The sequence below is a fragment of the Felis catus genome, chromosome D4 (assembly GCF_018350175.1).
Source record: "Felis catus isolate Fca126 chromosome D4, F.catus_Fca126_mat1.0, whole genome shotgun sequence".
Lineage (NCBI taxonomy): Eukaryota > Metazoa > Chordata > Mammalia > Carnivora > Felidae > Felis > Felis catus.
The window spans coordinates 93,366,764-93,379,153 of record NC_058380.1 but is presented as its reverse complement, the minus strand read 5'-3'; the positions used below and the strand labels follow the sequence as shown (position 1 = coordinate 93,379,153).

Here is a 12,390-nt window from a genome sequence, read left to right as displayed (position 1 = left end):
AATCTAGGGGGGTGGGGCAGAGTCTAGGGGACAGCTGCAGTTTCCAGGCCACACAGATCAGAGTGTGGACCCCAGCTCTGCCCACAGACCCGAGTGACGTAGGCAAACAGCCCGGCTTCCTGATCTGAGTAGCAGGGTGGCCCTCGGGGTGCTTCTGAGAATAACTTAAGCTGCAGCCCATTTGACATTATCAATATTAATGAATGGTATTAATATTAATGATCGCTAGACCGCAGCTGGCCATGCAGAACCGGCACTGAGCTCCATTTGGGGGCATTTCTGGAAGATAGCAATTGCTGGAACAGAGGCAGTCACCCGCCGCCAGGGAGGCCCGTTGCTTTAGAGCCTTTGGTCGCCTTGGCTGCAGAACGCCCCCTCCGCAGGCACAGGCAGACCCCATGATGCCAACACCCAGCAGCCTTGCAGCCCAAGGGTGGTGCCCGGATCTGTCTTGGCCACAGTGATGCCAAGCACTCGGTGCGGGCTCGGGGCTGTGGGGGCACGGGAGGGCACCCCAGCAGAACTCGGGGAGGCACCATCTCCCCCAGACCCCTACCATGTGCTCTCGCCTGCTCGCCACGCGCCAAGCCGCTCCACCCCATGCTGCCATCTCCAAGCTCTGGTGCTCAGTGGTCACTCCGCTGTCTCATCCCTTGTCCCTTTTCTGCCTGGAGGACACCAATGATGCCTGCCTCATCACCATACCTCAGTCTTGCCCCCACTCTGTCCCCACGAGGCAATCAAACACACTCCCAGGGGAGCCTTTCTTGTCTGCGGCCCCTCATCTGCTCAGGACCGAACGGGCCCCTGAGCTCCACCTCCAGGGACACCTGCCAAGTGGGGCTCACGGCCTGGCGTCCCCTCCCTCCTGCTGCTGCACACACACCACCGCATGGCTCAGCGCACGTGCCTCTGGGTCTCTGCACACCTCCTGCCCTCCACCACCCATCCCTCCCCCCTCAGCCCACAGGGTCTGTCCCGGACACGAGAGTGGAGGCAGACACCCCTCCCCTCACCACGTTCGGCCTTTCACGGGTCTGGATAGATGTCCCTTAGCCCAGGGCAGGGGCCGTGTCCCAGGATTCAGCACAAACCCATCAAGGGTCCCCACCAAGTGTTTGATGAAGGAGTGAATAAATGATCTGTGAGTCCTCGGGGGCTGCTGTCCCTTATTCATCTCACCCTGGCTGGCTGCCGTTTCCACCGGAGCCGTGGCCCTCCCATTTCTCCTGTTCTCACCCCTGTCTGGCACGGAGTCACTGCTCAGGAGACCCATAGACAGAGAAGGAAGGTGCTTGGACACAGCCCGAGGCGAGCCCAGGCAGGAGGGCTCAAAGCCACTTGCCGGGAAGCGTGAATTAGCCGAGGAGTGTCTCCTTGTCTCCTCCGAGGCCCTATACAGGCGCCAGGGCCAGAACAAGTGACCTTCCCCTTCAGGGGATGACGAAACACACTCATGGTGTGGGACTGAGCAGCTGTGACAAAGTGGCCTCCTCGAGGGAGCCTGTCCCGACACCCAGCGGGGGGTGGGTGCCTCCTGCTCACTAGCCATCTACAGTGGGGCCCCTCTGTGCACAGGTGGGGGACACAGTGGCTCTCCCGGTGGTAGTCTTTCTGGGTTTCCCTTAGCACCCATGATGGGGGGTGGCTCCCCCATTCTGGAGATCACGGTGTCCCCTCCGGAGGTTCCCGGGGAGGAGTCTTCCTGTCTCTTCCTGGGCCTGTGGCCACCTGCCTTCCTTCTCTGCCTCTGTCATCACATGGCCTGTCACTCTGTGTCTGCGTCCCCTACCTTCTTGTAAGGACACCAGTCTTCGGATGCAGGGCCTGCCCCCATCTGGGATGGATAAGGTCACTCTCTAGACTCCAGATGGACATGAATTTGGGGGGCACTATCAGCTGGCACAGGGCTCACACCCTGAACACCTGAAGGGATGGGCACAGAGCCAGCTCCTGACCAAACTGTCAGAATCAGGATCGGGGGAGGAGGTCTGATGAGTTCAGTTAGCCCCACCCCCTCAGCTTACAGCAGGGGAAACTGAGGACCGACAGGGGGCGGGGCTTGCCCAGGTCCACAGCCAGGCGGGGCTTTGCTGGGTCTGTGGAGGAGGGACAGAGCATCTGTCCTCACCTTCTGTGGGCAGCCGGGAGGGGCCAAGAAGCCCCTGCCGCCGGTGTGTCTTCCCAGATAAATAAATAAGCAGATAAGTAAACACGCCTTGGGTGAGATCATCGCAGCGGTGACAACAGCAGACGGGGCTGGGATGTATGTTTCAAAAGCTGTGCTTTGGGGACGACAGACCCAGGGGACCATCTGGAGGCGAGGGCGCAGCAGGGGCGGTTGGTGATGGGGAGGAGAGCCGCAGGTGGTGGGAGGCTGGGGGTGAGGGGCACAGGGACAGGCTGGGGCTGGGTCCCCTCCATGTGGGTGGGCACAGGGTGGCCCCCCGGTGGCTCGGCCCAGCGGTGTGTGGACGGCATCTTTCGCAGGTGCGGACCTGGGTTGCTTAGAACTTGGGGGGCACCTCTAGAGAGACCGGGTGGGGGCGGGCTGGCCTGGCTGCAAGCCTCCCCCTCTCTCTCCTCCCTTCTGCTCATCCTCCGTGGACAGATGGTGAGGCTGGGAATGGAACCCCTGGACTGCCTGACTTAATCCCCTCCGGCCCTAGTAGGGCTGGGCGGCACCCACCGTTGGCCCGGGAGTACCGGCCTGGCCCCTGGACCTGAGAGGCTACAAGAAAGGAGAGGGGCAGGCCTGGGAGTGGCCTTGTCTGCAGGGGCAAGAGGAGAGAGAGAGGAAGGGAGGGGGGCCCTGGTAGCAGAGGGCGGGGGCCCACGGTTCCTGCCCGGAGCCCTGCTGTGACCTGTCCGGCCAATACCACCGGCTGCTGCCCAACCCCCCACCCCATGAGCGGGGCCCCCATCCCGCCCCCCTTCCCACCGCCCCGGCTTCTCAGGAGGCACCATGAGCCGGCTTGCCCGCTGGCTCTTCCTCCCGCACCCTCCCAGGAGGCTGCTGGGGCTGGCGGGCCTATTTGTGTTGTTTCGTGAAACAGACTTAGCACAAGGGGAAGAATATTAACAAGGAAAGGAACGCCAGGGCTCGGGACCAGGGAGAAGTTGTCTTGTTTGTTTGGGTTTCAAGGCATCCTGGAGGGAGAGCACGGGTCTGTAGGGATGCAGACACCAGAAAGCGGGACGTGGACAAGGGGTTCAGGAGGCGGAGAGGCCTCCAGGATTCTGAGAGGCTTTCTGTCCTGCTGGCCCCAGTTTCTATGGGGGAGCTAGGAGACTGAACCCCAGGGGTTCCGACGGCACCAGCACCTCCTGCCGCTCCCGGGGCGTGCCTGGGCCCAGGGCCCGCGGGGTGCCGGCCATGACCGCTGCCCAGTGCTGCAGCCCTGATTCCACGATGGGCAGCCTGTCCCCACACCTCCTGGCGGTCCAGCCAGGCCGCACTGGGGTCAGCTCCCCGGGCTCCTGGGACGTGGATTCTGGATGGACACTGACACGAAGGATGACCTTGCTGAGTGTGCCCATCCTGGAATTCAGGGGTCAGCGTCCCGGGGGGTCAGGTGGAGATGAAGGCGGACGGAGTGAGGATGAAGAATAGAGGAGACACAGCTCTGCAAAGGCCGTCCCAGCCACGCCCCAGCCACGCCCCAACCGCTCCCCCAGCCACGCCCCAGCCACATCCCAGACCTTCCCAGCGATGTTCCAGCCACGCCCAGCCATAACCCCCAGCCACGTGCCAGCCACGTCCCAGGGATGTTCCAGCCACATCCCCAGCTACATTCCCTAGCCACGTCTCACCCACGTCCCAGCCACGCCCCAACCACGCCCCCAGCCACGCCCCAAGCCATGCCCCCAGCCACGTCCACCCAGGCCCTAGCCACGCCCTCAGCCACATCCCAGCCGCGTCCCAGCCACAGCTTCAGTGAAAACAAAGAGGAACACATCAATCACCTCACCTCCTTTCAAGCTCTCCTAGCTCCACTCGGGGTTGGCGTCCTGGAAATTTATCAAACTGGGCTTTTAGGCATGTTTCTGATCCGGCTCTTTGGGAATTAACCCCCAGGACTTGGGATGTGCACAGCCTCTCATTAGCCGCCTCTCTCCCTCTCCCTCCACAGAAGCCACGCGTTCGATTTCAGTCCTCCGGGGCCCGCGTCGCAACAAAAGGCGGGTAACTTAGCTTTGCAGAGGCTCCCAGCCAGCGCAGGCCGGGACGACCGAGGCAGGAGGCAGAGCAACTCCCCAGGAGCAGCCAGGGACTCCGAAAGCCGTCGAGACCTGCAGACGGAGAAGGGGACACCGCTGACCTCCGGCCCATGAACGGGGACTTCGGGGAGAGCAGAGGGGCCAGCCCCAGGGGACAAAGGCAGAGCGACTGCCTGCAGGTAGGAATGACCAGGCGGCCCCAGGCGGCAGCCCGGGACAGCTGGGCAGGCGCTCGTGAGAATGTCTGCAGCGGTGAGGTCAGCCACACAGCCTTGCCCCTGGAGGCGAAGCTCTGTGCTGCTGGACACAGTCCCCTTGCCTCACCTGGCCCCGCTCCCGGGCACTGCCCTGGGCAGTTTCTGAAGCGACACGCCTCCCGGCTCTCTCCGCCCCACGCCGCAGAAGCAAAGCGTGACCAGTGGCCTCGGCGTCTGCCAGTGGCTGCGTCCAGGCACCCAGCACCGTGGGCTGAACTGCCCTGAGACCCGTGGGGACTGTGGGTCCCAGAGGCAAAGTGGGCGATCATCAGGTCCTGGCCCTCGTTGCTTGCTGAACCTCAAGAAAGCCCATCCCCCACCCTCCCTGCTGACGCCCGGCGCCCCCGCCTCAGACCCACCTGAAATGGACTGTTCACACCCGCAGGTGTCCCTGGGGAGAAGTCTCCAGCCGTCTGGAAGGGGCCGCAGGTCAGAGGCGCCAGGGAGACTCAGGACACGTGTGGGGCACGGTCCAGGCTGCAGGGAGAGGAGAGAGATTTACGGGCGCTGTAAGTGCCCCAGGCAAGCTGCTTCGGCCCCCCGCTGCCCTGCGGAAGCCCCACGTGTTTGCTGCGAGGTCCCATCGGGACAGGGGATGCGAGAGAGAGTTTCGTGTGCAGCCTTGCGAGGTGGGTCACCAACGGCTTATCGACGACAGACAATTATTTCCGGAGTCCTGGATGCCGGAGGTCTGAGACCAAGGTGCCGGAACCGTCAGGCTCTGGGCTGCAGGTGGCCGACTCCTCGTGACCTCACATGGCGGCTAAGGAGGGAGCAAGCTCTCTGGCCAATTCTTTTAAGGGCACTGATCTCGTTTGTGGGGGCCCCACCCTCATGGCCCGGATCACATCCCAAAGGTCCCACCTCATGACTCCATCTGTTAGGGATTCGGTGTTAGCATAGGGATTTGGGGGGAACGGGCTGGGGCAGACGGGGCTTCCGGGCAGTCCGGGCCCCAGTCGGCCCTTCCGGTTACATGCCCCGAAGCCCATGCGATTCTGCACAAGGAGGTGCGACAAAGCCTTGGGGCCCCGGGAGCTCCAAGACAGTCCACCCTGCAGCCTTTGGGGGTCCTGCAGCCACCCTCCAAGCTCAACTCCAGGAAGCAGGGTGGGCTGGAGAGAGGCAACCCCATTTCCAGGCAGGGCCATGCACCCCCCACCCCCCGCCCCGGCCGCATCCAGTCCCAAGTCGGCAGGAAGGGGAAGCTTTCAGCTGAGAAGCCAAAGGCTAGCTGAATGTTCTAGAATGTTCTAGCTCTTCCTCGACCAGGCAACGCGGCACGGCAGCAAGCAGACAGCGGGGGCCGGCTCAGATCTTCCCCCACTTCCTACCAGCAGCCTGACAGACGCCCTGAAACACAGCTTGCCTGGTGGAGGGGGACGCAGGACCATGTGCTCAGAGAGCCCTTCCTGAGCACCCCACACACGCTTCATAAACTCCCATTTGGAGCCCGGGGCCCCATGGGTCAAAGGAGAAGCTGTCCGCAGCGTCACGGCTCTTCAGACGGGGCCCCCGGGAGTTAAGGAGGACCCCCCACACCCCAGGGTAGGAGCCGGCCTATGGTCCAGGCCCAGGAAGCAGAGCAGCGGCCTGGGGGTGGGGGGTGCTGGAGGGGCTCTGCGGCAGGCCTGTCTTCCCTGGGCAAGGACAACGCGGGTCCGCAGATGCCCCCAGAAACCTCCCCCCAGCTTCCTCTACCTGGTCGCAGGTTTACCGAGGGCTCCCTGATTCCTAATTGCTGGGAGGAGGGCGACGGCCTCCCCGCTTTGCTGATGGAGCCGAACTAGATTCACTCAGGGACTTCACGGGGACTGTCCCCGCCCCGGTCTCTGCTACGCCCCGGCCGTGAACGGCCACCCACCTTGCTGGCACCCAGCCCAGGGGCGTCTGGCAACACCTGGCCGTGAGCCCCGACCCGCCGTGGGACGGGCCTGCCCAGCCTCACAGGTAGAGCCGCCGGTGGAGGTGAGCAGCCGGTCTCCCCGAAGGAACCAAGAGCCTCGAGCAGCACCCGGGCCGCAGCCAGGTGGCCGGGGACTCTTGGACACAGTTATGCGGGAAGCGATGTGGGGCTCTGTTCTCAGCGGTGGGATAGCCCTTGGGGGCCGGTGTTGGCACGACGGACGGATTCGAGAAGGTGGGACGATCCGGGGGGGATGCCGCCACCAGGAACACACGGCCGGAGCCACGTCCACCCACGCGCTGGCCGGTCCAGCGGAGACAGCACTGCCCCAGCCTCCCACTGCTCCCCGCTCATCAGGCTGGGACCCGGTGTCGGGAGCCCCACAACGCTGCCCCCACACTCTGAAGACACCGTCACCAGCACCTGCCTCCCAGAGCCTCCTGGGCTCTCCGCTGCACTGGCTTTTATGCGTGCCGCTGACGGGCCAAGTCAGGTCACACGGCCACCCCTGAGCCGCGGGGGAGTCTGGCAAAAGTAGCTCTGGGATTTCACCTGGGGAGGAGGGGAATCGGCGTGGGGAGCACCGGCTCATGGAAGCTGACACGGGACTCCTAACCCCCACCCCACGGCTTGAATCTTCCGGGCTTCCGCTCCTCGGGTAGATGGCTCCACCATCCACGCGGCCGGGGGCTCTCCGTCCCCCCACTCGCTGCACCCCGTCCCAGCCTCGGGAGCCCCGCCCACTCCAACATATAGCCCAGATCTGTCCCCTGCTTCCCCACCGCCTCTCCCGCCCTGGTGCCGCCACCTCCTTCCCTCCAGGACTGGCCACCCTGAGCTTCTCTCTGTCCCTCCAGGGCCAGGCGGCCACCCCTCCGGAGGCTCTGCACACCCAGCACACTCCTGCCCCGGTCCTGAGCTGTCTTCTCCGTGACGGTCCTGTCCCTGTTCCAGTCACGCCTCCTCTGAGAGCCCTTCTCCCACGGCCAGGCTAAACTCGCTGCCTGCGCGGAATTGGGGACAGAACCCTGGTGGAGGCAGGTTTTTTTGCAAAGCGTCCGCCTCCTCGCGGCCTGGATGGCTTCCAGGGAAAGCTCTGAGCTAGTCGGGGTGAGGAATCTCGCCAAGTTACAGTCCAGGAAACCGAGGCCCGGAGGAACGGAGCTGAGAAGGAGGGCTCGGGCTTATCCAAGCGGCTAAAATAAAAGCCGTGGCAGCAACGAACGCTGGGGAGGCTGAGGAGACACCGGGTCACGCAGACCTTGCTGGAGGGCGTGGGAAACGTCGTGGCCGCTCCGGACAACAGGCCGGCAGTTTCTCTAGAATCGGAGCGTGTGCCCACAATAAGGTCCCGTGCGATTGCGCGTTTAGGACAGACAAATGGAAATGAAGGTGTAGGCAAAACCCTGTGCGCGAGTGTTCCCCCCCCCCCAAACCTTCCACAGCCCTACTGTCCCACCTCGCCGGGCCACCGGGGCACCAAGGGTGGGCGGGCACATAGTCCCTTCTAAGTGGGGAGGAGGGGGCTTGACACGCAGAGATCCTGAGGAAAGACGGAGCAGACGGATTGGGAGAGGCTGCCCTTGACGGCTGGAGTGAGGAGGCCCCAGGCCAGGGGACCCCGGGCCACCAGGAGCCGGGAGAGGACAGACAGACCCTGCCCAGATCTCCACCAGGGACTTCACCCTCCAGCACTGGGAGGGGGCACATCTCTGTCGTTTTGTGCCACCAAAACATCTCTGGGGTCCTTTGTCACAGACCCCCCCCCCAAAACTCATTCCCTTCCCCGACAGGCCTGCTGTGCATCCTGCACCCCGGGGGCGCACACTCTTTTCCTGGGCCGCAGGCCATCTTGCTGGCCACGGCAAGGGGAAACAGGAAAAGCCCTCAAAGTGCCCGAAAGCAGGTGCCTCCAGGGCTTCCAAACGTGCACAGACCTGCTGAATAATTAAGACACTAAGTCGCACCCGTCAGCTAGGACGGGATGTGGCGTGACCAGGCGGACAAGCCTCACCCTCCGGGAGGTCGCCTGCGGGCGGTTGGGCTGGGGTTCAGCTTCTCGCGCCGGCAGGAAAAGCACCCAGTTCGGCTCGCGGACGCTCGTCCAGCACCAGATGGGCTCCTCCCTGGGGCCGCCTCCCACCCCTGAATCCAGGGGGCTGCCGGTGAGGCACCCGGGATGGCGAGGTAGGTGCCTGCACACACACACGTGCACAAATGCACACCATGCACACGTACGTACGTACCTCCTGATCCCAGGGTCCCCAGGAGGGACCTGCCTGGAGAGGAGGCGTTTCCTGCCGAGACCCCAACATGAAGCACAAGGCCGGGGAGAGTGTCCCCTTGCTCAGAGCCGGGACCCTAGGGCCGCCCGGCCAGGGCAGAGGTCCAGCTGTGCTCGGGAGCTGCAACCGTCCACACCCCACACGTCCCCAGGACACGTGGAGAGCCTCAGGTCTCCCTTCTTTCCCTGTTAGTGCACCTCCCAATCCCACCCCCCATCCGGGCCGCCTCCTCCTCCGGGAAGCCTCTCCTGGGTGGAATTCTCTCTCCTTCTCTGAGCTTGCCCTGCACTTCACCTGGGGCCCCGGTGCTTGGCCTCCTGTCCGCTTCATAGCACTCAGAGCACAGCCTCCTTCTCTGAGCCAGCTCTATTCCTATCCTATCCCAGGCACGGCGTCTTGTATACAGTTGGAAGTTAATAAACTCTTGTTGCACAGACGACCATACAAGGAGTCCCCCTTGTGCAATCCCGATGGCTCCAGCTTACCAAAATCGGAACGGTCTGAAGGGTGACCCTGGCCCCTCATAAACCCAGACTCCACCCGGCCGGGGAGGGGTGTGGTCTGAGTGAGGGCTTCCTGTGGGAAGGTGACCGTGACCTTGGAAGACAGAGTCAGCGTTGGCTTTGGGCGGCCCCCTTTCCCGCTGACGGCCGGTGGCCCTCCTGCCCGCCTGGCCTGGGGAACCTCAGGACCCACCCACTCTGCGGACACAGCGACCAGGGTCCCACAAGCCTCACACGCGTCCCCAGCCTCACAGTGGAGGGTGACACGGTCTCTGGCCTCTTCCGCTGCCCCCCCCACCACCCCCTGCTGGGCTCAGCCTTCAGCAAACAGAGGACCTGACATTTTGCCCGCACGTTACAGCTCTCCAAGCTCGGTCCCCTGTGTTGTCTGTTGTGGCCTCCCCAACTCGGCGAGGTGGCATTTATAACAGAGAGGCCAGCTGTTCAGAGACGCGCAGACAGGAAGCAGCGGAACCCACTGGAGGGGTCCCAGCCTGGGGCCTTCAGATGTCCCCAAACAGTTGACAGCCCCAGAGGCCGCACTTACCTGCGGAGGCGGCATGTGAATTATTCACATCCCCCGCAGGTGGAGGGCTCTTGTTTCCACGGGCTCCTTCCTCCCGCCCCCCACCCCCCACCCCCAGGCTCAGCCCACCCCATCCTCGGGGACCATTGTGATGGTTAATTAGACACAGTTGGCGAGGCGCCCGCCCGAGCCCCAGGGATGACAGCGGTCCAAGGAGACGCGGCATAATCACAGCTCAGCCTAATTCAGGAAAAATGGATTTGACTTTGGGTGATAGCAGGCCAGTTCCAAGATGGTTCTTCTGCGTGTGGCCCGATCACGGCCCGGATTCCTCCCATTACCCCTTCGGAATTTTCTTAGCCGGACTCAGAGCTGGGTGACCAGACGAGGGAGTCTGAGCCCTGAGTTAGGAGCTGGTCCCTGAGCGACGCCGTGAGGTGTATCTTCCCCCCCGCCAGAGATGTGTCAGATCTTTGGGACCTGATTAGCACAGGCTCAGAGGGCCCAGCATCGGTGGAGGACTGGGTAAGAACCGTCCGAGCTAAGGCCTTGCTGTCCTCTCCTCCCCACGTTAGGGACCCAGACACCATGCCCCGGAAATAAATGCTTCACTGGAGCCTCCATCCAATCCGGACTCAGCAGCCTGAAGAGACCGAGTCTTCTACGGATGAAGCAATGCTTGCTTTTTATTATTGAATTAACTTTGCTCAGCTCGCCCACACTCTGGGGAGAATTAGTGCTAAAGCAAATTGTTAGGACTCGGGGCCGGCGTCTCTCCTGGTGAACGCCTTGCTGGGCGGTGTGGCCTGACCTTCCCCTAAAGCAGACTCGGGGCTGCCTGATGAGCGCCGGGGCTCCGTACCCGCCCCACAAAGCTCGGTGGGGTCAGGGAGATTTCTCTGGGCGGCCAAGGGGAGCCAGGCTCCCGTCGGTCCAGCGGAAGCAGACCCTGGGCGCCCCGACCGCACAACCACAGTGACACTCGAGCCCTGGGTAGCTCTGGCTGAGACCCCGGGAGACGGCTGGGTGTCCAGGTTCCCTAAGAGCAGACAGATGGCCAGACTGGACGGATTCTGGGGACAGCTGTCCGTGTGGTCCCATGATCACTGGCCCCAAAAGGGGCAGCCCCCCCACGGGGACAGAGGACCCAAGTCCAAAGCTACAGAGGCCCTGAGAGGGGTTCAGAGTGAGCAAAGGCACCCCGCAGATCCCAGCCTCGGAGCTGGCTGACCTGGCCCCAAGGACAGGGACGACGGACACAAACACCGGCCTCTGGGAGTAGGAGGGGACGGTATTGGCGTCCCAGACAACAAGGGGGGAGGGGCAAACTTGTCTTGCCTTGTCCTGAGCCCCAAAGGCAGGGCCTGGCCTTGCTGGCTGTCAGAGTACCCAAAGCCTCAACGCCGAGCCGGGCACAGAGCTGAGCCGCTCCGTGGTCTGTGTTTCCCTGTCCGATTAACGACCGACCCCACGAGAGCCCGGGGCCTGAAGCTGAACAGGTGAACGTCCAGACCGGAGGGCACTTGGCAACGGCCGGTGGCATTTGTGGCCGTAACACTGGGAGAGGCGCCACCAACATTGTAGCTCATGGAGCCGGGGAAGCTCGAAACATCCCGCGATGCACAGCTGGCCCCACGACAGAGAATTTCCCATCCCAAATGTCAACGGTGCGGAGGCGGGAAGCCTGCTCCGGCCTGGGGGAGGGCTGGATGCCCCGGAGTGACTCCCCAAGGCTGGGACGCCCACCAGGGGGCGGCCCCTGGCCCGGGACGGGGCGTAGACCGCCTCCGGGCACACCTCCCCTGGGAAGTACCCTCTTGGCTGCATTTCCCGAGGAAGCCAGAGTCCGCCTATCACCGGAGGCCACTGGCCAACCCGGCTGACAGTTTAGGTGCCTGGTGGGTTGTGACACCCTCTTGGTGCTCCCGCGGGTCCGGGCCCCAGGACGGATCCCTGCGATGCACGGACGTCTTCGATATCTCACCACCGACCACATGCAAGCCACGCGCGTGCACTCCTACACGCACGGGCATGCACGCACGGCCACGAGTGCAAATGCACCACACCCACCCCTGTGCGCACAGGCACGCATACAGTGCACAAGTGCTCGCACAGATAGGACACACACGTGCTCGCACGCAGGCACAGACCTGCGCACACACGCACACAAATGCCCGCACGGCACGGGCACACACACGGCCTCCTTCAAGAGCTATTCCCATTTCCTGCGGCCCCACCACCACCTACCTCTAGTCCACAGGAGAGAAATGAGCTCGGATTAAGATGTCTCGGTGCAATTGGATGTGGTCTCTCCCATCACACGTCTGCGTCTGGCCCCGAGCTCTGCTGCCGCTTTTGTATTCCAGGCGTTCTGTTCCCTGCCCACCCCCGTCCCTCACAGACCGGGACTGTATCCTTTTCATCCCTAATATCATTGCTCACATCCTCGCCGAGCTATTGTGGTTCCCGCTGTCCTTCTGAGGCTGAGGTTTTACAAGAATGAATGCAAACGACAGAAGCCGGGATTTACGGCCCAGACCCGAGGTGCTGGCTGGGGCCCCGGCCGCTTTCATCATCGGAGGTAAGCCGCCCGCCGCCCGCCACTAGAAAACCTCCCAAACTGAGTTCGCTTGATCTCTTGGTAGCAATTTTGTTCAAAGCCTCCTTTCTTATTACGTTTGCTCTCCGGGGC

At 63.2% G+C, this 12,390-nt stretch overlaps 1 long non-coding RNA gene across 1 annotated transcript; it reads right to left on the bottom strand.

Annotated features, from left to right (window-relative positions):
* Positions 1 to 3,103: 3,103 nt before the first annotated feature.
* LOC109494032 lies at positions 3,104 to 12,082 on the bottom strand. The gene is made up of 4 exons (XR_002148603.2): positions 11,946 to 12,082; positions 4,838 to 4,955; positions 3,972 to 4,293; positions 3,104 to 3,541 (listed from the first exon to the last, which is right to left on the bottom strand). It is a non-coding gene; the product is annotated as an uncharacterized LOC109494032 (long non-coding RNA).
* Between the last annotated feature and the right edge of the window lie 308 nt (positions 12,083 to 12,390).